The sequence below is a fragment of the Micrasema longulum genome, unplaced genomic scaffold, assembly GCF_059751315.1.
Source record: "Micrasema longulum isolate JH-2025_06_02 unplaced genomic scaffold, ASM5975131v1 h1tg001652l, whole genome shotgun sequence".
Taxonomy (NCBI): domain Eukaryota; kingdom Metazoa; phylum Arthropoda; class Insecta; order Trichoptera; family Brachycentridae; genus Micrasema; species Micrasema longulum.
Genome location: NW_028278831.1, coordinates 79,956 through 105,438, shown reverse-complemented (window position 1 = coordinate 105,438; position 25,483 = coordinate 79,956). Strand labels below are relative to the sequence as shown.

At 30.3% G+C, this 25,483-nt stretch overlaps 1 protein-coding gene across 1 annotated transcript in view; it reads left to right on the top strand.

Moving 5' to 3' along the window:
• The first annotated feature begins 8,585 nt into the window (after positions 1 to 8,585).
• The window catches only part of Osi17 (DUF1676 domain-containing protein Osi17), a 95,118-nt gene continuing 78,220 nt past the window's right edge, over positions 8,586 to 25,483 (top strand). The window contains exon 1 of the mRNA XM_088237135.1: positions 8,586 to 8,929. The gene's annotated coding sequence lies outside the window, so the exon portion shown is untranslated. The remainder of the gene's footprint in view (positions 8,930 to 25,483) is intronic.

Sequence of the window (25,483 nt, the reverse complement as noted above, 5' to 3'; positions counted from 1 at the left end):
TACAAACGTAACACACATACAATTATGTAAACTCTTTTCTTATCTACTATGTATTATTAGGTTTACAGTGAATTTTTTTAATTGGCTCTGGTATTGTTAATATATTTCTACATATTTTTTCATGGAAAAGCTGTAAAAACCCAAATAAAATAAAATAAATAAACAATGTTTGATTATGTCCAAATGCTTGCAGACTGGCTGGATTTCCTCCCTAGGGAGTTGTTCATATTTAAATTTATTTCAACAGAGAGGGAAAGAGTTTTCGTGAAGAAATTTGGAAGTCTAGGCATTTACAGGCTTATGACCTGTCATTGGCTGGTTTAAGTGGCCACTTTACACACTGTGTAACATTCACCATTCTGCCCATGTTTGAACATCCACATTTCCTCAACTCTTCCATCTGTTGACTTTTGTGAAGTGAAAGAGCTGAAACCTTTATCACGTGGGTGAGATTCATCCGGCTGAACCAAATCACCTACTAGGCAACGCCTGGAAACAATTTTCCAATTTTTATACTTCTTCTTTTACCAGGTAGTAATTCAACAATGTTTGATTATAACAGATGGAAGAGTTGAGGAAATGTGGATGTTCAAACATGGGCAGAATGGTGAATGTTACACAGTGTGTAAAGTGGCCACTTAAACCAGCCAATGACAGGTCATAAGCCCTGTAAATGCCTAGACTTCCAAATTTCTTCACGAAAACTCTTTCCCTCTCTGTTGAAATAAAATTAAAATAAATAAAATTATTATTTCCTTCTTTCCTGTTTCCTCTTTTCCATTTTTCCCATAGAGTATTATACCCGTATGCAGAGACAAAACATGAGGTGAGGAACGTACATTCTAATCTCATATGAAGAGAATAACCCCAAGGTGAAGACAATAGAATGTACTTTCCTCACCTTAAGATTTGTCTCTGCATACGGGTATTAGTATTGATTTAAGATAATTTATACACAAATAAATTTATTAATCGTTAGCATTTTTATTTTACTTTCTATTAATATGTTCTATCTATGTATATGTTTTGCAACTTGAATTATAAATATAAAACTATTATTTTATTGGTTAGTAGGAAGAACCATTTGGAAATAAGCCAATGTACAATTAACATTATAAACAAAAAGTTAAATAAATAAATAGATTTATTTTTCAAAATTTCTTTCCTATAGTCACCTAGTTCATACGGTCGAGTGTGGCTTTGTGCGGTGTGATGTTTATAAAAACAATGGTAAATTGATTCTTAATCTGTTAAGTATTTTGAACCACTGGCTAAACTAAAATCTACATTTAAACTTTGACAGAAAAAATATACAACTTAAAATACTTACGAGCAGAGTTCAATAAACTGAAGTGCTACTATTTCTATAGCTAGTGTTCCTATGGTTTTGTTTTTATTTTTTATTTGTTCATTATAAAAACTAAGACCATCCGAAAACCCTTAAAGGCACCTAGTTTTATCTGCCGTCATCGGGCGTGCGTTATACAAATATTATAACTATTTTTCAAAAACGAGAAAAATACTAACACACAAAATTTTATTCGTATCCTCTTTCTTTAAAAACAACAACATCGTTTCAGTTTTGGAGTGCGGAAAACGGGACAACATAACGTCAATTTAGGTTTATTTTTCCGTACTTATATTTACATAAAATTTTGATGACGAAAATACACTTTAAAAAAATATTTCTTAATATTAAGCTATAACGTAATTTGGAAAAAATGCCCACAAGCATCTGAGCGTAGGCCATTCCTATTTTAATGATTTATAAGTATATAGCATATAAATATGGTATGACATAACCAATAACCATGAAAAGAAAAACAAGATTAACATGTGCTGGTATTACAAAAACAGGATTGCAGGATGCATTTAATTTTTTATTTCAATTTAAAAAAAATTAAAGCTGTCCATATGTTCCTTCGATAATAATTTATTTTTTTTCAAATTTTTGTAGACTAGGACTGGATTCAACTCCCTGGAGAGCGGTCAATATTAATATATTACAACAGAGATGAAGACAATTTACAGGGCTTATGACCTGTTATTGGCTGGTTTAAGTGGCCACTTTACACCCTGTGTAACATTCACCGTTCTGCCCATGTTTGAACATATATATTCCTGCAATTCTTTTATCTGTTGATGTTTTTTAGGTTCAAGAGCTGAAACATTCATTTATGCGGAGAGATTCATCTGATTGAATTATATTACCTATACACTAGGCAAGTTTTTTTTTCCATATTACCTTCTCTAAAATGTTCTTCATCTCTGTTGTAATATGTTTATTTCATAGACCTTTATTACTTTAAAAATGTTTAAAAAAGTGACACTTCTCTATTGTCTTTTTCGCACAGTATTGGGGAGGCCTTTGCGAGGGAGTGTCAGATAAACAATGTTCAAATATCTATTCATCAAAATTCTCAGTCAAGCTATATTATTATCTACATAAAAATAACGTTCCTGTGTGAAAATTAGTTTGTATTGGATTTTGATTCACCAAGTAAAGATCTGCATGTTATGTAGGTAAAATTTAGGTTAATCGATTCAAAATGCAAAACATTTAAGTATTTTGTTACGAGCAGATATGAAATATTCATACTTTGAATATTTTATTTGATAATGATATGTTTATTAAACTATTTAATATGAGAAGTGGCACATATTTTGTTTATAAATTTCATAGTTGTTATAAACAGTAAACAGTATTTATTTAATTATTTTACATACCGACGTCTTAAGCCAATAATTACAACAGTTACCTGAAGAAACGTATTTACAAGAAACTGAATAAAAATATCATAAATCTATGAAGCAAAGGCAAATAAGGACAATAAAATAATAATTGTATGCAATATATTCATGAACACAATAAACATTTAAGACTTTGAGCTAAACCATGCCAATCTATCATCATTCCTTACTGTTTTATCGGCGAAGAGATCTACAAAAAGCCTTATTATGTCCTAATTTTTTTAACGGAAAGAACGAGCCCGCATTTTGATTTCTCTACGTGAGGGAGTTTGAATATTATCCATGGATTTATCCCACTGAGTTCCTCCTGGGTATGCTTTGTTGCAGCAGTTTGAAGGCCAGAAGGAATGTGTATTTAACTACGCACTTCTTTCGATTGTTGCGCGGTATTATTGACAACCCTGAAATTATGCGGAGCATTAGCTTTTATGTTCTGGATAATTACCTTAGACAGCGTCAGCATAGACTGTTTCACGTTCTAATATCCAGGACAACCTGCCAATAGTTATGCCTGTTGGAAGGGCTATCACTTTGTTGAACAATATCACTTTGGACATTGACATTTTTCACGTCTCTGAGGGAGTTTTTCGTTACTAGATTCTCTTACTTTTTTAACATATTATTATTTTCTGGATATTATGTATACTTATGTGTTATTTTTAAATACACCTAATTTTACCTTATTATTTCTATGTGTATGAATTAAGATATTCCATTGTGCAATGCACATATATATGAATAAATAAAATTGAAATTGGAATCGTAATATGCTATTCTGAATCGATTCCATGTACGCGGCAATATCTATTCCGACGTTGCTGATATTGTAAACATAAAGTATAGTTTATATAAATCAACTCCATTTAATAATTTCAAATATCTTAATTCCTAAATTAAAAACAACTACAGCACAACATCATTATACTTACAGAGGAATACTTTTCTATTATGAAATGTATAAATAAAATATAAAGTTCAATCAGGAATACAATATATTTAAAAAGGAAATAAAATGTTACATTTATACTATTTTATATATATTGATAATTTTTTATGTTTTTTTTTTCATTATGTATTTTTGTTTAATTTAATTTAGTACGTACTATTATTTGACATGTGATTTATTGCTCCTATTTCTTATATTTTTTATTATAGTATTGAGTGAGTTTCTAAAATACACATCTATATTATCATTTCAAGTATGCTTTTATGTATTTATTCTTTTTCTGTTGATTTAAATGATACTCTTATTTTGTTTTTTTTAATACTACTATATTTTACTATTATTTTGTTGATTTTATTGATACCAATATTTTGTATATTTGATTATCTGTGATTCTTAATTTATATAATTTTATATTTTAAAAATTATTTCTGATTATCTTTTTTGCATTGTATTCTTTGGAATTTGATTATTTATTACATTTACCTTTTTTTCTAGATTGTTTTTCTAGATGTCATAATAATTTGATCTATTTAATTTTACTATGTATTTTTATTGTTATTTATTGTGGCTTGACACGGGCATAGCCTAAAAAGCCCGAATAAGTTCATAAATATTTAATTTTGTAATTTTGAATGAATAAATAAATAAATGAAAATTCTTCTTCTTTATTTAGCATTGATAAAAAACACCGTTTCTATTTTTTTTTGTAATTCATGAATGTTATTTTAAAAATATTAATAATTAATAATAAAATAAACAAACTAGATACTGTAAAACGTCACTCCCCATTATTTTCACAAAATGTTTTTTTTTTCTTTTACGTAATATGAAACGTTAATGCCAATATATTGTTTATCTGAATAAAAAAAAAATGGTGAACGGTAATTTACATTTGATAGATTATAGTGCTTTCTTTGTTTAATATTACACTAAAAACATAATTTTGTTTAAAATTTACACTAAAAATGCATTATGTAACTTAGTAGACATTATAATAATAAATATGTACATCTCCCTTCCCCACCTTATCCTCTCTTCAAGCATCCTTATCCTAATCCCGCCCAATTTACAATAACTTACTGTTCTTAAAAAATATATTAAAAAATTCTTTGATTGTTGAAAAATATTTACGAGTACATGAAAATAACATTTTTAAATGTATAAACTTATATGCATTTATTTGATGTGTAATATATTTTTTTTACTAACTTTGTATACTTTGTTGAAATCTGTTATTAGTTCTGAGTTTATTTATTTATTATATATATACGGCCTAAGCCAATTACAACAGTTACATGAAGAAACATAAATGCAAGAAACTGAACAGAAAGAACATAAAACTATTTAGCAAAGACAAACAAGGGCAAAACAATAATAGTATACAATATATTAAAAAAAAACGAAAGACCAAAAACTTTGAGTTAAACCATGCCAATCCAACTTCATCCCACACTGTTTAGTCGCGAAGAGATCTGCGAAAAGCCGGAAGATCTATCCCAAAAAATTCCAAGTCGTGTGATGAATTGACTAATCTACACATTCTGGACATTGGGGCATAAAACACTATATATGTTTGTTTACTATAAATATGTATGTAGAATTGTTGATTTCTTAAATAAAATAAAATAAAATATTGTATGGGTACTATTGTAGACCATATTTACGTGTATACTTCATTTTTTAATTGCTTTAATTGTTATTATTATTATTATTGAGGTTTTGCATGTTGGATTGATTGGTGTCCTGACGAAGAAACGGGCACGTCTCGAAACCGGTAGACATAGAAAAGTCGGTAAGTAGTTATAAATATAACATTTAGTAAAACGTTTGACCACAAAGTTAATGCTTTTAATATTAGAAATATTTCACATGAGGAAGGCTCGGAAAAATAATATCCCTTTAATCAATAAATTATTAAACAACCTTTCATTAGTTATTCATTTTATTTGCTTATCCCCGTGCCTCACACAATCTATTGCATACAAGAATATTGTGTGTGTTTATCTTCTCCGTCTATAGACTTCGTCTTTCGTAGTGTATACCCACTTAAACGCAAATGCTTCAAGTTTACAATGTAAAGACATAATTGTGCATTATTGACATTACAGCCTTGTTTGCAGAACCGAACTCGACTAACAAAGACATGCAAAAGCGTATTTTATTCTGAAAAAGACATCGTGTCTTGTATGTGTACCATGAATGCATTATTACCGCCAGCACAATACTTCCGCCTCAATTTTTAGTCGCGCAAAATACAGACAAAAAAGAAAAAAATATATTTTCAAATTGCGAACGAATCGAATAAATGTCAATCCACCATAATTTTACCGTGCCGTTTAGATTAAGACGATATATGTGAAATAGGCTATTCTCCGTCGGGAATCACGCGGCTGTAGCTCAATCACAAATATCTATCGACGTGCTAAAAACATGCTAAGCATTTGAGCAATCACAATGAACAATAATAAACATGCTTAAGTTATAAGTCAACGCGTGTGTAATTTCTAAGTCAACTTTTTCCTCGTAAATAAATACAGTTCATTGGCAAAAATCTGCGTTTACTATAAAAAATAATACAATATATTGCATTAGCAAAACAGTAAGGAGTATTTAATACAAAAAAGTGAAAATTAAATTACAATTACCATGGCGACTGCTTTTCTTGACACTTGGCTTTCCAACCGCCGGCTTAATGCAATAAATAGCATAAAAAATAAATAAATAAAAATAGCAGCTTTGGAATATTTTACATTTTTATACCGGAAAAATTCAAATATGTGATTTCGCAGCAGGATTATGCGTCGCGAAACGTAAATATTTTGCTATTTAATATTAGGTATTCTCGGATGTTCCTTACTATCTTGCAAATGCAATATATTGCATTATTTTTCCGATTTTCTGCCAGTGAACTGTATTTATTTACGAGGAAAACAAAAAAACAAACCGACTCGAGAATTGACTTAGAGATTACACACACTTTCACTTATGACTGCGACACCTTAAGCATGTTCGTTATTGTTCATTGTGATCGCTCAAATGCTTAGCATGTTTTTAAGCACGTCGATAGTTATTTGTGATTGAGCCAGTTCATGCAAACCTCAATACAGCCCTTTAGCTAGAGGTGATAAACAGCACTGTGAGGTCTACGTATAATACCATTCCCATAATAACCCATTTGCAAGTTGTGAGGAATCCACCGAGTAAGTTCTTGTGATGGTAGTATGGCACACACACACACACAGACACAGCGCACCCAGACACTCACAGGCCGGAGATGCACCGCACTGTGGCTGGGGGGACTGACCTACATTCGAGGACTTGGTCAAAAACTTGACTTTGACACGTTTTTCACTTGAAGTTTTGATTTATTTATGAAGGTCAACATAATTTTATTAAAACTTATCGCAACAGATATAAAGCATTTCTGGGCAGAGAAAATTGAAGTCTAGGCTTCTGACCGGTTATTGGCTGGTTTACGTATCTACTTTTTACACTGTGCAACATTCACCATTCGTCATCTTCATCTTTATATTTATTTTATTTATTAGGGATATCAACAGTAATACATGTAAAAAAATAAAACAAATAAAATATACAGAGAATAAAACTAATGACAGATATCCACAGAAATACATTAAATACTCGTACAATTCATGCTAGTGTGTTTGTGTTAGTGTAAGTGTGTGAGAGGGTCGGTGAGTGGGTGTTTTAATGGAATGAGGGTAGACATGTGTGTAAATATTATTGCACAAGTGTCAAAAATATAAAAATATATAAAATATCAATTATTAAAGATAAAATAAGATTTTATTACGAGTATAACACCTAAAAAGGAGGTTTTCACACAAGAATATTTTATAGTCCCTGAACAGGTACCTGAAACGTAAGACTGATCATCCTACCTTCATGTTACAAAAATGATCAAGATATTCTACGATTGGTTTACCAATTCAGTGCCCTATGCACCATTATTTTATAAAAATATACCTAATTATTTATAGTATTTCTGTATGTATGAATTAAGATGTTCCATTTTATAATGTACATGTATACAGGGTGTTCTTTAAACCCTCTCACATCCGAAACCACGATGATCAGTATGGACAAGAAGACATATTAGCATATTTAAAAAAACAAATGGTTACTTACTTCTGCAGGGAAGAAGTGAGGGGAGCGCGGTGCAGTATCGTGCTCCCCCCTCCCCGCTCCGTGTTTCTCCCCTGCAGAAGTAAGCAACCATTAGCTTTTTTCGATATTTTAAAATAATAAATTATTCGTTCTAAAAAAAATTCACCACAACAAACCATCACGCCGTTTCCCCGTAAGGGTAGGCAGAGAGGATAGAACGCCACATCACTCTATTTTTCCATACACATCTCGCTTCCTCTACATTAATACATTTTCTCATGCACGCGCGCCGATTATTCCGACTTTTGAAGAACAAGAACAAGTAGTTTACATTTGGTCATGCCATGTCTTTCTCGGTCTTCCCTATTTCTGCATCCATCAACGTTCGCATTGTAAATATTCTTAGCCGTTCTTTCGCTGTCCATCGTTTTACATGTCCAAACCAGCGCAGAGCTCCTTTCTTGATTTTAATGTGCCAATATGGTTTCTTGCTCATACTGATCATCGTGGATTCGGTTGTGACAGGGTTTATTAAACATCCTGTATAAATAAATAAAATTGAAAAATTGAAAATTATGTGCTGAAAGGGAATGATGATGAATACGTTACTAAAAATACCAAATTAATGCGGTTCTAAACACTTAAATTGTTTTTTTTTTTTAAATTACACTTTTATCTATTATTGTCTTCAATTTTTACTAAATTTACGACTAAACAAACTCTTTTTGAAAATCTGGGCAATCAGACGTTAAAAACTAGCACGGTCGAAGAATGTTCCCATTTGTATTACAGTGTTCACGCTGGGCGGACCTGTCGCGAGCCGATTCTTAGCACAGCAGTCACGTGTGTCCGTACGTCGATTTCAAATTCCGAACACGCGTTAAAAAACGTCAAAAATTCCAATACAAGAAAAGAAAACGAGTATGCAAATAAAAATATTTTAAGAACGGTTAAATCTTTTAATCCAGAATTAAAACCTTTCAAATTATGAGTTGATATTTCATTTTTAAAATTTGTTATTTTGGTAGCGGGCTGTTTTTTTTATTGTTGACTGAAGTGATAAGTGATTGGAAATCAAGTTCATTGGATGGTTTAATTTTCAAGGTACGTATTTTTTGAATATGTTAAATATTTTGTAAATCGAACTATAATTGATTTTATTTATTTATAAAATTTATTAAAAAAAAAAGAAATATTAGCGTTCTAATAATTTAACCTAATATGTAAATTTTGTATGTATATCCCATGTACATCAAAAATAAAAAAATCCAAATAAAAAAAAATCGTATAAAAAAATCAATATATAAAACCACGTTCTTAAATCCAGATAAACAATAATCTCTTCCAAATATCAACAATATTTTTAGTTTGTTCAAATTTTTGTAGACAAGGACTGGATTCAACTCCTTAAGAAGCTGTTAATATTAACTTATTACAAAAGAGATGAACATTTTAGAGAAGGTAATAAAGATGTCTAGGCATCTATATGGCTTATGACCTGTCATTGGCTGGTTTAAGTGGTCACTTTACACACTGTGTAACATTTACCATTCTGCCCATATTCGACCATCTATACTGTTGTAATATGTTGATATCAACAGCTTCCCAGGGAGTTGAATCCAGTCCTTGTCTACGAACTTGGCCAAACTCAAAATATTGTTGATAAATCCTACTGGGCCATAAAGAGGTATAAATATAGAAAAATAAACATTTCAGGCGTTGCCTAGTATGTAGGTGATATAATTCAATCAGATGAATCTCACCCGCATAAATAAAGGTTTGGGCTCTTTAAATTCACAAGCATTAACAGATGAAATAATTGCAGGAATATAGATGTTCAAATATGGGCACAATGGTAAATTTTACACAGTATGTAAAGTAGCCACTTAAACCAGCCAATGACAGGTCATAAGCCCTGTAGATGCCTAGACTTTGATATTAGCTTCTCTAAAATGTTCTTCATCTATATTGTAATATGATAATTATCCAAATATCATTTGTCGAATGTGTGGGAAACCAATGTATGACAGGGTTATGAAGAGCGTATATGAATGTAGAAAAAGCTAGGAATGTATGTCAGGATAGACGTCGATAAGATAGTGTAGCAGCCCATCCCCTCTGCCTACCCTCACAGTAAAATAGCGCCATGGAAGGAGATTTTTTGTTTTTTTTTTTTAAATATATTTTGATAACATATTATAGTCATACATAATAAATAATTAAAACAAACTTTCTTATATGAAAAGACCAATAAAGTTTTTGTAAATTAATATGTTGATAAAATCACTAAATCATCATCATCTTTCCCCTTTTGAACCTAATGGTGCATAGGGCACTATACTGGTACACAAATCGCAGCGTATCTTGATTTTTTTTTGGTTATATAAAGGTAAGATGATCAGTCTTACGTTTCAGGCGCCTGTTCCGGGACAAAGATATTCTAGTGTAAAAACATATTTTAAAATAAATGTTTAGATCAGCTAGTTCATCTGGAATGCAGAGTTCCCTTAGATATTCTGGAGCAGAGTTGTGCAGTGACTTATACATAAGCCAACAGAGTTTGTATTCCACCCTCTGTGGAAAACGTAGCCAGTGCAACTCCCGAAGTAGTGGAGTGATATGACTGAATTTAGAGATTCCAAAAATAAGTCTCGCTGCGGCATTTAATACAGCCAGGCGAGTTATTTTATTAATTCGTAAACCTGCGTAGATACCATTACAATAATCGACTCTAGACACTACAAACGTATTTATTAATTGACGGGCGGCATCAACTGGCAAATGTTTGCGTATGCATTTAATCTGTCTCAGCTGGTAAAAGCAGGAACTTTTCGTTCTACTAATTTGAGCGTCAAGAAAAAGGTCAGAATTAAGGATGACTCTCAGTAGTTTAACGGTGGGTAAAGCGGTACTCCTTTCATCGGGTAGTGCCGTATCCTTAATCAAATTCTGTCGTCTGGCTGAAGCCATCAATAGTTGTTCCGTTTTAGATGGATTAAGTGTTAGTCTATTTTCAGCCATCCAGTTTCCTATTTTCTCAATGCATCCATTAATCAAATCAACAAGCACATTTCTCTCGCTCGGTTTACAATAAAAATAAATCTGCGTATCATCTGCATAGCAGTGAGACCACAATCCACATTCTTTGATAATAGTATCTATATCTTTGGTATACAGGAGATAGAGGAGTGGTCCGAGTACTGATCCTTGGGGTACTCCAGTAGACACCTTAACATTGGATGAGCTATCACCCTGGAACACAACTGCATATTCTCTTTCGTTAAGATATGAACTGAACCACATATGTGCCTGATCACGGATACCATAAGTTTTTTCCAGACAAAATGTTGTGGTCTACAGTATCAAATGCAGCACTCATGTCCAAAAGATTCAACAACACTAGATTACCAGAGTCTACCGCCGTTATAATGTCAGACAGTACTCTTATCACTCCTGTCTCCGTAGAATTATAGTTGTATCAAAAATGTTTTTAATTCGTCCAAATGTTTGAGGACACGGACAAGATTCACACCCTGGGGAGCTTTTTTATTTTTCACTTTATATACACATCCAACGGTGCATATGCTGACATATTAAACCCTCCAAAAATAGTACAAAGATTAATTATTAAATTAATTTTAAAGAAACCCTCAACATTCAATACGGAAAGTCTTTATAAACTATTTAAGGTTCATACAGTAGACACTCTATATAAAAAATTCCATTGTACAAATTTATAAAGAAGAAAAAATAAAAGAGTTTGAGATGAATAAGTCACTCAGATACCAAAATAATATTAAAATTCCTAAATTCCACACAAGTCATGGTCAAAATAGCTTTGTCTTCAAAGGTGTAAAAAATTATAATTATCTCCCCAGTGAACTAAAAACAATTAAAAATAATATATCAATAAATAAATTTAAAGTAAATCTAAAGAAATTTTTTGAACTCGTGTAAAAACTGCATTAAATGGTAATTAGTATAAATGTTTTATTATTTTATGTTTTTTTCTTTATATATCCTAAGCTTTTTTTATCTCATGTTCTCGTTTATTCAAAATTATATAAGCTTTTATAAATAAACAACTAGAACCGTGTAAGTCACTCTCCAAGCACAAGAGTTAGTCTCTTTTTTTGGAGAGTTACAGTGTTAACATTTACTAGATGTGTAAAAGTAGATCTGTATAGAATTTTTTAAAAACACGTACCTTTTATGAAATTTATTATTAAAAAAAAAATTTTTTTTTTAAGTATACATATGCAATTTATGTACATATAAGGGCGGGCGTACTGCCTTAGGGCAATTTTTTCCTACCTACCAAATCCGTTTAGATTGAGAAAATTACAAGTGCGTAGAATTATGCAGAATTTTATAAGGAGTTCATGATCGTCATCATTCTGTATTCGCTCTCTTTATACTACATAGATTTCAAGACAATATTTATACGATATTTTGGTTAAAGTGTGCAAAAAATAATATAAACCACAAATTTTAACGATGTTTACAAGCACTTACCCGTTTGTAGTTAACCGTGTTATTCGTACTTTTGATGATGCTTATTAATAACGATACAAAATTGTTTCTGATTGGAAAGGCTTTTAAATGTCGGTCAAACGCGTCTGTGTTATTTATCAGAATTTTGTTTTTTATTTATTTTATTTTCATTAGTAACAAGAAATGTGATATAAAAAATAGTACATACATCCTGTGTATGTACTATTTTTTATCCAAGTTTTTTACAAATTTAACAGAACATGTTACATAATAAAGCGAAAAAATTCAATTTCAAATAAGAAAATAAAAAAAGAGTACTCTAAGAACATTTTTTAAAAACCAAAAAAATTTTTTAAATTTATTTATTAACCCTTACGGATTTAAAAATATTACATTAAAAAAAGAAATATTGCGTTCTTATAATTTTTGTTATTAATAAATTTCATAAAAGGTACATGTTTTAAAAAAATTCTATCCATATCTACTTTTACACATCTAGTAAATGTTATCACTGTAACTCTCCAAAAAAAGAGACTAACTCTTGTGCTTGGAGAGTGACTTACACTGTTGTAGTTGTTTATTTATAAGAGTTTATATAATTTTAAATACGAGTACATGAGAAAAAAAATGAAAACATAAGATATATAAAGAAAAATCATAAAACAATAATATATTCATACTAATTAAAATTTAATGTAGTTTTTACGCGTGTTCAAAATATTTCTTTAGATTTACTTTAAATTTATTTATTGATATGTCATTTTTAATCGTTTTTAGTTCATTGAAAAGATTATTATAATTTTTTACACCTTTGAAGACAAAGCTATTTTGACCATGACATGTGTGGAATTTAGGAGTTTTAATATTATGTTGGTATCTGAGCGACTTATTCTTCTGAATTTTTTTTCCTTTCTTTTTGATAAATTTGTATAATATAATTTATTTTATAAAGAGTGTCTACTGTATGAACCTTAAATATTTCAAATAGACTTTCCGCATTGAATGTTGAGGGTTTCTTTAGAATTACTTTAATAATTAATCTTTGTACTTTTTTAAGAGGATTTAATATATTGGCGTATGAACCACCCTACCCTACAATACTATATTGTAACAATGATTGTACAATTGAGTAATAATAACAATTGAATGATTTACCCAAATATTTAATTTTGAGGGCCATTTACAACGAGTTTTAAATAACTTACTATAAGGAAATGGGAATCAAGTTGGGGTAGAGTAGGATTCGAACCACGGACCTTTAATCCGTGAGTTTGAAACACTAGCCACATGGCCACAACCCGATTCTAAAAGTTCATTTTACAAAAATTATATTTAATTTTTTTTCATACTTTGTTGTTGATTAAGAATTTTTTACACCCTTTGAAAAGTTTGACTGAGTCTTTTGTTTAATTTTGTCTGGTTATTTATTCTATAATTTCAGTCCCTGATGTATTGAAATGTTGTTTGCGATATTGTTCTCTTATTCTTGTATTTTGTTCATGTTTATGACTTTTTTTTCAAGTTTTAGTTCTTTGTCTACAATGATATCAGTAGCAAAGTTATGAATGAATTTTAAAGATTCTAGTTGAATAACGTTTAATTGTTTAGTTCTTTTAAAGTTATTATATAAGGGAGGCATACACTAGCTTTAATATTTTATTTTGCTGTCGTTGTAGTTTTTTTATGTCATTTTGGTTTCTTATTCAAAAATCAAAGATAAAAAAATAAAAATAATCCGAAATATATTATACAAATTTAGTTACATACATAATCAAATATAAAAAATAAAAGCATCATTAACAGAAAATAATAGAAAAACAAAAAAGTAAAATATCACTATTTTTAAAGTGATCAGGGTTTGAAATATTATCCAGTAAAATCCTACTATCCCAAAAAGTACTATCCAGTTTTTAAGATGACAAAATACATCGTTTTACTTAATTTATTAAATTACATATTACATTACATATTTTATTTGTTCAAAATATTCCCAATCAGCAAATGTGCTGGTATAAGGGGTAAAATATATTATGACACTATTTAAAGTCGAAAAAATAACACTTGTCACCCGGGCAATAAGAATAGTTTTTTAAGGTGTTTTTGAAGTATGTATATCTTTGTAGTCATTGGAAAGTGAATTGTAGAATTTTATCGCTGTTTACACACAACTGTTTTTTTTTATATTAGTCCTAGGTTGTTCGTTAGTTAAATTATGTGGAGCTCTTATATTTCTTAGATGTATATTGTATTCAAATAAAATTTAATATTATTCCTAATTTTATTATTTTTCATCCTAAATACCATCTTTACCTTTCTCTGTAAATTAACTTATCTAAATTGAGCATTTTTGTTAATTTATCTAAATCTGTAGATCTAGTATATTAATTAGAATTAAATGTTACTTTCAGTGATTTGTTCATTGTCCTTTTAACTGAATCTTGCATTTGTTTACTACACTGTGACCATATTATTAATCCATATACAAAGTGTGGAAGTATGAAAGCATTGTATATCATGAATTTTGTTATTTTATCAAATATTAATGATGTTAACAAATATTAACTATTAATGATCTCATTGTACTGTATACAATTGTAAACTCTCTTTTTGACGCACCAAAAATACTTGAATTGATTAATTTTAGAGTACCTGCTGTCAACACTAGGAGTACTTTATTGTTTAATTTCTCCAGTACTTCTTCCAACCAACAAAACAATTCATTGATGCCGAGACTGCATAGGTTAGGTAACACTTATGGAACGGCTGCAAACATTATGTCCAATTCTTTACCATCTTATAAGTCCACAATATCAAGTTTATTTGTAGATGCTCGTCAAACTATTATTGACAATTCAATTTCATAAATTAAAAAAAATACTTACTTGTTTATTTTTATTACCTTATACTTGTTTTTTATTTTTTACTATTATATCAAATTGCATTGTAGTATTGGCAAATACGCATTTCATAGATACATATTTTTATTTCTTATTTTTTCGTGATAATATATGCTTGCTTGTTTATTAATTTAACATAAAAATGTCTTTCTTGCTTACCGTAACACTTTATTTATTGTTGGCTTTAATAATTTATTTCATAAGCTTATATCTTTGCATTTTTTGTTTATTTGCTTTCTGTTTTTTCTTGCGTACCTTTGTTATTATTGTTTTTTTTTTTTTACTTTGTAAAACTTTTTATCATATCCTTTTCAACTAATTTCACAATTTTTTTCTGTATATTCTATGTTTATTATTTAGTATGTTAGCATGTATTTCATTTTTATTTTTTTAAATGACTTTTGGGCGTTAATGAACAAAATAAATAAATAAATAAATACTTCTGTTCTTTCCGCTACCCCAATAATTGAGCCGAGTTTTTTTATAACTGCTTTGATATGTTTTGTCCATGATAATTTGTTATCTTTTCCAAACCCAAGTAGGTCAGTAGTAGGTTAAGGTTAAGGTTTCATTTCGCACACAGAACTGTAGTCTTCATCTGCTCAAATGACATTAAAATGGCGTTAATTACCAAACAAAACTACTCAGTAAATCTTTCTATTCTTCGCTGTCTTACTTAGTTTTTGAAATACAATTATTCATTTTGGACAAATCTTTAGGTCAACTTAGCAATCACATATCTTTAGTTTGACAGTCATAATACCTTAATATACTATCCCATAGTCACTGCGTCATTTCAATAGGTAATAGGTACTAACTAACCAAACAATTGCCGGAAGAAAACTGCTTTTGAGGTCAGTCTGTTTATGCGTCAAAGGTTTAAAAACAATTTAGAAGCGTCCATATTATTATAGAATGCTAAAAATGACATTAAATATGTAGAAATTAAATGCAAAATTGTGACAGAAAGAGCTACTTTTAATAAAATGAAATCCCTATTCTGCAATGCTAATCTAAACTTGAAAATAAGGCAAAGATTAGTAAAATGTCATGTGTGGTCTGTATTGTTGTATGGCAGGTAGACTTGGACTCTGAAGGTGAACACGATGAACAGACTGGAGGCTTTTGAGATGTGATTGCATCGCAGAATGCCTAAGACATCTTGGACAGACCTGATAACAAACTCAGAAGTCTTAAGTCGAGCTTGAACGAACAGAGAACTCTTAACCACCACGAAAGTTCGTAAAATTTCGTATCTGGGGCATATAATGCGTGGAGAAAAGTACCACTTGCTTAATTTAATTTGGAATATTGAGGGTCACAGAGGGGCTGGAAGAAGACAAATGTCCTGGCTGCGAAATATACGAGACTGGACTGGCTTCAATAACTACTTTTATCAATTTTGTGTCAATAACTATTTTTAAAAAAAATGTGCTATGCCCAGTACTTTCATAGATTGAAACAATGTTTTTTATATATCTAAAGCTTTTTATTTTTATCTTCTATTAAATATGTTTGTAACTTGAATTATAGAATAAAACTTTTGTTTTATTGGTTTGTTGTAAGGAATGTCCATTTAGCAATAAGCCCGCCAATGTACAATTAACATTAAAAATTCAATCAAAAAATAAGTGTTGTCGTGCAAAACCCGTAGTAGAGTAAAAAAGTCTAACTGTCTATGCCATTTTACCACAAATTCACGTTTACTGACTACAAGTTAGGTTCAGGAACTTAGGTTGAATGAAACACAGGACAGGTGGTTAGTGCTGCATCTAGGATATACATATATATCAATGTCACATAAGTATATTTCATCCTCAGAGTTATAATTCACAAGAGAAACCCTATAGCTCTGTTACATAGAACAAAAATTAAAAAAAAAATGGTTTGGATTTTAGTTTAACAACGAATGTGTAACGGACGGTTATAGTTTGAGCTTGGAATTCTCGATCTGAGCATGTTATATTGCTGTAAACTGTAGCTTACTTCGTGGTTTATTATCATTTAATGGTTTTTGTCCATATGGGAGTCTCTATTAGCCAGTGGCATATTATTACTTTAAGATTTACACACTATGGATGTTTATCATTTATCCCTACGGTTTTGTTTTATTATAAATTGTTTATTATGGGAACTAGATCCACCTGTAAGCCCTTAAAAGCGTCCAGATTTATCTGCTGTCTTTAAACGTACGTTACACAAATATGGCCGTTTAAAAATATTATAAAATGGTAAAAATACATTTAAGGAAATTATTTGCTAACCCTGTAAAATCCATCTTTCTTTATTTTGAGCTAATCACAAAAAAACTGATACAATACTGAACTTTAACTTTTTTTTTAAACTTAAACTTTTTATTATAATCATTGAATATTTTATACGTAAGCAGTGATGACATAAGCATGATTTTGTCAAGAAACAGTAGTAAAATAATAAATTTATTTTTATCCACTCGAACTTTACAGTACAGTAGAGGTTACCATGTTTGCAACAAACCCGATAATATAAAAGTCAAGTTCTTACAAACAAAGCCGTATTTTTAACTGACAATATTATAATTTTTGTAAAAAAATGTATTCTGAATAATTTTTAATTAATATCTTACTTTTTTGGATTTTCGATTTTCCCGGGTTTGAAAGTACATTTTGCCGGGTTTGCAAGTAGATTAGCATTTATGAAGAAAAAAAATATCGAAATTCAAGCAAAAGGTTAAGAAATATGTGTTGAATAACTTGTAAATGAAATATATGTACATTGTTATTATTAGAGCCACATGAGAATATGTTTGTGTATGAAGTATTTCACGATTAAAAATAAATATATATATTTTTAAAAATTAAAATAACTATTTTTGAAAAGCGCTAAAGGTGCCGAAAATAGAGTGAAATGGTATCTCAATAAGCGGACAGCGCGTTTTTACTCTGAGGTACTGATTAACATTTCAAAATACAAAATGAAAAAGTTTTAAGATCTTATGAACGTACTTAAAAAATGAGTAACAGTTTGACACCTTCACGCCTCACGTTGAATGCATTGAGGTTTATTTTGTTTGGTCAGTCATTGACGTAGTCATGATTATCATCCATGTATTAATTGGTTCAGATAATGAAATCACTTTCCATGTAAATATTTGATCGTGAGTTCCAGTCTCACTCGCGTGCAATAAATATAAAACGATGTAATGTGTATGTGTATGTGTAGGTGTATGTATTTACCGCTCGCTTGGTGTATTTTTCCACAGAAAAAAAGCTAACCATAAATTATTCGTGTTTTTAATTCAAAATCAGTACAATTACATAATTACTCTTGGTCTGGGTTTAAGAAAAATCTAGTTCTCTATTTGAATGATTGGTACCAGTGCCTCGATTATGAACGCTATCTTCATCTGTATATATCGAGACGGTATACTTAACTTCTGTACTATCTGTATCTTACCTCGGTATGCTCTACCTACTTGTCATATCGACATCATATGATCGAAACTAGCCAATGAATGCCCGCAAATAGTTAGTCCGCGTTCCTTACGTCATTAAATTTAAAGTAGTTATTATTTCAATTTTAAATATGCTTCTGTGATAGAAAGTGCCCACCTCAAAGCGATTTTAAACTCCAATAAATCCTAATTCAAGCAAAAAAGCTCGCTTATATATGATTTTTATATGACTTTTAACCATTGCCAAAACGATATGCTTAAAAATCTTATTTAAATTATAAGGCTGACTCTGGATACGTTCTCTCAGAAAGATAGTAAAACAGATGGAAAAAATATAAAAACTAAATTATTTTTTTAACGTGGTAACTTTCTAACACCTAGATACTCTTATATGTTAATATGACAGAACCTAGCGATATTATTTGACTGACAGTTATGTCAGAATTTAAAATCTTATTCGATATATAAAGAAAAAACATAAAATAATAATACATTCATACTAATTAAAATTTAATGTTGTTTTTACACGTGTTCAAAAAATTTCTTTAGATTTACTTTAAATTTATTTATTATTTTTAATAGTTTTTAGTTCATTGTAAAGATTATTATAATTTTTTACACCTTTAAATAAAAAACTATTTTGACCATGACTCGTGTGGAATTTAGGAATTTTAATATTATGTTGGTTTGTTGGTATCTGAGTTTTATTCATCTCAAATTCTTTTATTTTTTATTTTTTATATATTTGTTTAGTATCATTTATTTGATAAAGAGTGTCTACTGTATGAACCTTAAATATTTCAAATAGACTTTCCGTGTTGAATGTTGAGGGTTGCTTAGGAATTACTTTAATAATCCATCTTTGTACTATTTTAAGAGGGTTTAATATATAGGCATATGAACAACCCCACCCTACAATACCATATTGTAACGAAGATTGTACAATTGAATAATAAACTATTTTAAAATTATTGATTTAAAAAATATTCCTTAAAATAATAAATATGTATATACATTTTCTAATTCGTTTAACGAGTTCACTAATATGGTATTTTTATTTTAAGTTTTGGTCTATGACACCGAGATATTTAATTTTGTCTGTTGTATCAAGTACTGAACATGTAAGATCGCAGTTAGTTTTGTTACAATTGCTTTTGTCTCGTTAATAAAAAATGGGATGATTTTTGTCTTTTTCATATTTAAAGATAATATGTTTTTGTCAAACTATCATTTCAATTTACTTATAACGTCATTAGCTACTAAATTGTCTGAGTTCCAGTTAACTCCCTCAACTAAAACAACCGTATCATCGGCCTATGATATTATTTTTGAATTTAAATTTTGACAAAATATGTCATTGACATAGAGAATAAATAAAAACGGACCTATCACTGACTCTTCGAGTTCTAGATAATTTTTAAAAAAATCATTAAGTATTGTTCCGTGTGTAGAAATCTCTTTATGCGACTAGTTAAAAACATCTGAATTTTCTTTACAGCTTGACGAGTTAATTTTACCAAGAAACAAAACTTTATTTTAAGCTTATGTGAGATTTATAAAAGAAGAAAAAATGTTATTTGGTAAATTATATTAAATAAATGTTTGGAAACCGATACTAAAGGTGAAACGTTATTTACTGAATTAAAAAAAAATTCGATGAGCACCATCACAAAAAAAAGAGACCGGCTAGAAATTAGTGCTCGTGGGGATTTTTGGTTGCTACTTACAAACATAAAGCCGGACATAAATACCCTATAACATCCCATTAGGTTTATCCAAGTTATTTTATTTTTTTGTATTTTAAAACAAAAGTATGAATTTCAATTAATACTTCTTCAACAAAACGTTTTATTTATATTTTATTTTTACGTCACCATTAACCATTCAAGACATCAAAGTTGAATTTGTGATTTTTCTATTATGCATTTATGTAGTTTTTCCCTCAGGTTCCGTGGGAAAGTTTTGACTTTAAAAAGGGGTCCGTGGGTCAAAAGATTTTGGGTACCACTGACCTAGAGTCAAGTGACTGGACCTGACCCGCCCATCGCAAATTCCTATCAACAACAATACGAAAACGTGAAAATAATAAAATAAACAAAAATATTCATTATTCTTCTCAAATATTTTTACTAAATGCAATGCTTGCACTTGAGGTAATTTTGCGTATTCAGTGCAAAGTAATTAAACATCGTAACTCTGTTTTAATGATTTTGAAATGACTGTCAGACGTTTGTTTAAAGGTTCGTAAGAACATTTGTTATTATCTAATGTTTTGTGGAACTCATAACTGTTTATTTTGGCAGTGAACCAGAAACACAAGAGTAACGACCAACATAATTACGCTTTAACAATAACAATCATGAACATTATATTCTCATGTACTCAGTCACAATGCAATCTTATGTAAAATAGTTAATTTATTTTAAAATTATTTGTGAGAATTCGATGTATGAAAAATGTTTTGATTTTGTCCAAATGTTTGTAGGCTGGTACTAGATTTCAGCCCTCGGGAGTTATTTCTACTTCTTGAGGTGCTTTATTAGGCCCTGCTGACGCTGGCGATAACTACAGCGAAAGCATCTCGGTTCTGCGCTACTCTTGTATTCAGCAGCCAGGACAACTGCTTATTGGATGTACTCGCCGTAGCGATTCTGGGGAAAAGATGACCAGAGTGGTTTCCCGTAGATTTTTCTGTCGAGGTTACCTTCCCTTAGCTGGTTGGTTCTGGTGTGGAGGCGCCAGAAACTCGTCTCTCATCCTCTCGTTATCTGCTGTGATCACACCGTTATGCGTGTGATACCCTGTCCGCGACTGAGCAAAAACAAAAAATTTGGACAAACTCAAAATATAGTTGATAAATCCACCTGGTCCATGAAGAACTATAGAAATTGAAAAACTAACATTTTCAGGGGTTGCCTAGTATGTAGGTAAAATAATTCAATTACACGAATCTCACCCGCATAAATAAAGGTTTCAGCTCTTTAACTTCACAAACATCAACAGATGAAAGAATTGAAGGAATATAAATGTTCAAATAAGGGCAGAATGGTGAATGTTACATAATGTGTAAAGTGGTCACTTAAACCAGCCATTGACAGGTCATTAGCCCTGTAGATGCCTAGACTTCCATATTACATTATCTTAAATGTCCTTCATCTCTGTTTTAAAATGTTAATGTTAAAGCTAGTTAATCGTAAAGTTAAAGTTAAAGTTAAGGTTAATTTTTAGGCGTTAATTAACCTTAACGCCATAAAAATATACCTTAATTATTAATTCTAATTTTTAATAACATATCAAATGCAGTATTTGATATAGTTGATAAATCCACCTGGTCCATGAAGAACTATAGAAATTGAAAAACTAACATTTTCAGGCGTTGCCTAGTATGTAGGTGAAATAATTCAATTACACGAATCTCACCCGCATAAATAAAGGTTTCAGCTCTTTAACTTCACAAACATCAACAGATGAAAGAATTGAAGGAATATAAATGTTCAAAAAAGGGCAGAATGGTGAATGTTACACAATATGTAAAGTGGTCACTTAAACCAGCCATTGACAGGTTATTAGCCCTGTAGATGCCTAGACTTCTATATTACATTATCTTAAATGTCCTTCATCTCTGTTGTAAAATGTTAATGTTAAAGTTAGTTAATTGTAAAGTTAAAGTTAAGATTAATTTTTAGGCGTTAATTAATCTTAACGTCATAAAAAATACACCTTAATTATTAATTCTAATTTTTAATAACATATCAAATTTCATTGGAAATTACATGTAGAAAGTGTTTGCCAAAAACTAAAAGCGGTACCTTGTACTGTTTATACCATGCGCTGGTTGAGTCAATTATATCGTATGGAGTGAGTTGTTACGGGCTAACATTTACAACGTATACAAATAGGATAAAAAAATTACAAATTAGGTTCCTTAAAATGTTAGCAAGTAAAACCAACTTAATAACTCAAAATGACTACGAAAATCTTTTCCCGATGTGTAAAGTTTTGACGGTACAGAATATGATATACTATCGCCTGGTAACAGAGGACTTCATGGATTTCTATAAAACGCCAATATCACATAAGCATGAAATGCGCCAAAAAGCGAGAGGAAACTTCATAGAAAGAAGAGCCATAAATGCGTATGGAGAGAGGACCAGGGCGTATATACTCCCTCGCATAGTAAAGAGACTCCCGGACGAAATAAAAAATAGTGATATGAATAAAAACAAAGTAAAATTGGTTTTAAAAATCTTTTTCTTAAATTCTAAGTTTAGTCTATAAAAAAAAAAAAATATATATAAAAAAATGGGGAAACCAAACAATCTAAAACAGTGTCAAAAAAAGTGTTTGTTTATTATTTTTTATATATTTCGTTTTCAAAAAAGACTTGATTAACTTGTATTTAATTTTTTTTTAACTTTTATTTTATTGATATTTTTAAGATTTTTTAAAAAAAATATTTCATGTAAACATTTATTATATTATGTTACAAAAATGTTTAAAGAGAGAAATCCCTGCAAAAAAACTGCTTCTGCAGTTTGGCGGGAATTTAAAAAAAAAATTGTTTTGAATTTAAAAAAGAAAAAATAAATAAAAAAAAAATAAAAAAAAAAAAAAAAAAAAAATACTGCATATGTCTAAAACTAACGAAAACTAACTAAATTAAACGTACGAGTATTAACTGAAGAATGATGGAGTTAGGTGTGCGTAGGAGTGTGAATTTTAAAAGATGCGTGATTTTTTACAGCCACACAGATTTTTTCAGTCAGAGCTTTCCGCGAGTGTGTTGCACAAGGAATCTTTAAACACACCAGTTGAAAGATTGATTTAGCATTATTTCAATGGTGAATTCGGTTAGTTGCAAATATAATTTAAACCGGGTAGCTAATTTTGACTTAAATTTTGTTAATCAGAACTTACAAGGAGATAGTAAAATACCCTCTAAGTGTTTATTTATTCATATTTTTTGCTCACAAACTGTAGTTAATAATAAAAATAATGTGACCTCACTGGGGTTACCCGTACCGAGGACACTTAACAATATTCTTTTTTGAAATATTTTTATATTTGAGAATAAACAAAGAAGACCAACTTAATAAACACAGATAATCAAAAAAATATTTTAAAATTTTTTCAACAAGACAGTTTTAAAAACTAGGTTTATAATATATAATATGTACATCTTTATTATTAATATTACAAAACACAATGAAAATAACAAAAACCTAACATAAGCTTTACACTTGTGGAGCAGTTGATTCAACATTGATATGGGCGAATGAGACAATCCATTTTACTTCACTACTTTACTATTAAAATTGAATTGTTTTTCCATGTGTCAGATAGTCAAAGAAAACAAAATAGACGTTTTGTTAGTATTGCCAGGGTAGTCAAGTTTTTCTCGCTACTTTGCTCATCTAATGAGAGAACTATTGAAAATTGGACTTCTCGGATTAAACAGCGCCGTGGTGGAAATTCGACCGACATTATCTTTAAAACATCTAATATTATTTAACATGTACGTTTTATGTAAAATAAAATTTGTTTTACTTTTTATTTTGAAAGTTCATTAATTCAATAACCCTTATTAAATGACCCTTTATTTATTTACGCTGTCGTCTCAGTAAATTTTTCCGCCCGTACAATAAAATTTTAGAGAAATTAACAAGTTGCTTTTTTATTAAATATAATTATCTCACATTTGTGTTCTGATTATGTTTTTCGCGATCTGGCAACATTACGCGGCGACTTTACGCATGCGCGAGGCTAAAGTGGGGTAAAGTGGAGGATTTTTGGACACAGTCCGATGTATTCAAATGGGATTCTACGCTCTTTCCGGACTATTCTTAATTCTGTTTGCTTAATTTCTTTCGACAATTTTGTAACTCTGCGTTTTCTTGTGTTAAAAATAATGAGCGTTTTATATTCATGGGTGTTTTAAAAATAGCTAAATTAATTTAAAGGAGCTGCTGCTGGTGTCAAGCTTCGCGGTAAAGACCACGCAAATTGCGCAGCTTCTATCAGAAATGAGAAATTTAGTAAAGCGAACAGGCGGTCTTACGAAGTCGATTCAAAATGAAGTGAATAAACTATTTACAATTGAAAGTAGGCTGGACGGTCAAGGACGCTGCGTTGCACTGAAGATGCGGTCTAATGACCGCAGCTTATTACCTGGTCTTGGGCAGTACAAAGTCTCTCGGACCTGCGCCTGCGGTATGTACGCGAGACGCAAGGCGATTCATGAATGTCGAGGAAACTGGAAGTAGGACGCCCGAGAACAGGAAAACTGAGAAACATCATTATTAATTAGGACAGGTAAATCAGGTATCTTTATCAATTTGATATCGAAATTATTAGCTGTCGGTACATGGAAATAAATCAAGCGGGTATATTTTTAAAGATTACAGTTCTGTGTATGAAATAGAACCAGAACCAGGACGAGTGTTTTTGACTCGATAGCTACACTCTGGCAAAGATCCTGAAATGAAAATTTGAATAATCGAGACATTTAATTTCGTTTAGTACATGGATTTAAAGGATTTCAAGGAATGGAAGAGTAGAATAAAATGTAATAACTAATAAAAATTACGTGACGCGTTAAAATTTCTTTCATAATACCAGCCCTGGGGTGTTATCCTAAACCACTCTCGTGGCACGAGAAAACAGTTTTTTTCGTGTATTTTGTATGTAAATACACGAGATAATACGGCCAAGAGAGCGTTTGGAATACCAGCCCTGGTGTAGTAAGTTATTAGGAACATACAAATCGATCTCTTTCGGTATATTTGGATTATATGCAATGTGTATGTGCTTCCAGAAATCAACTAAAAAAATCTG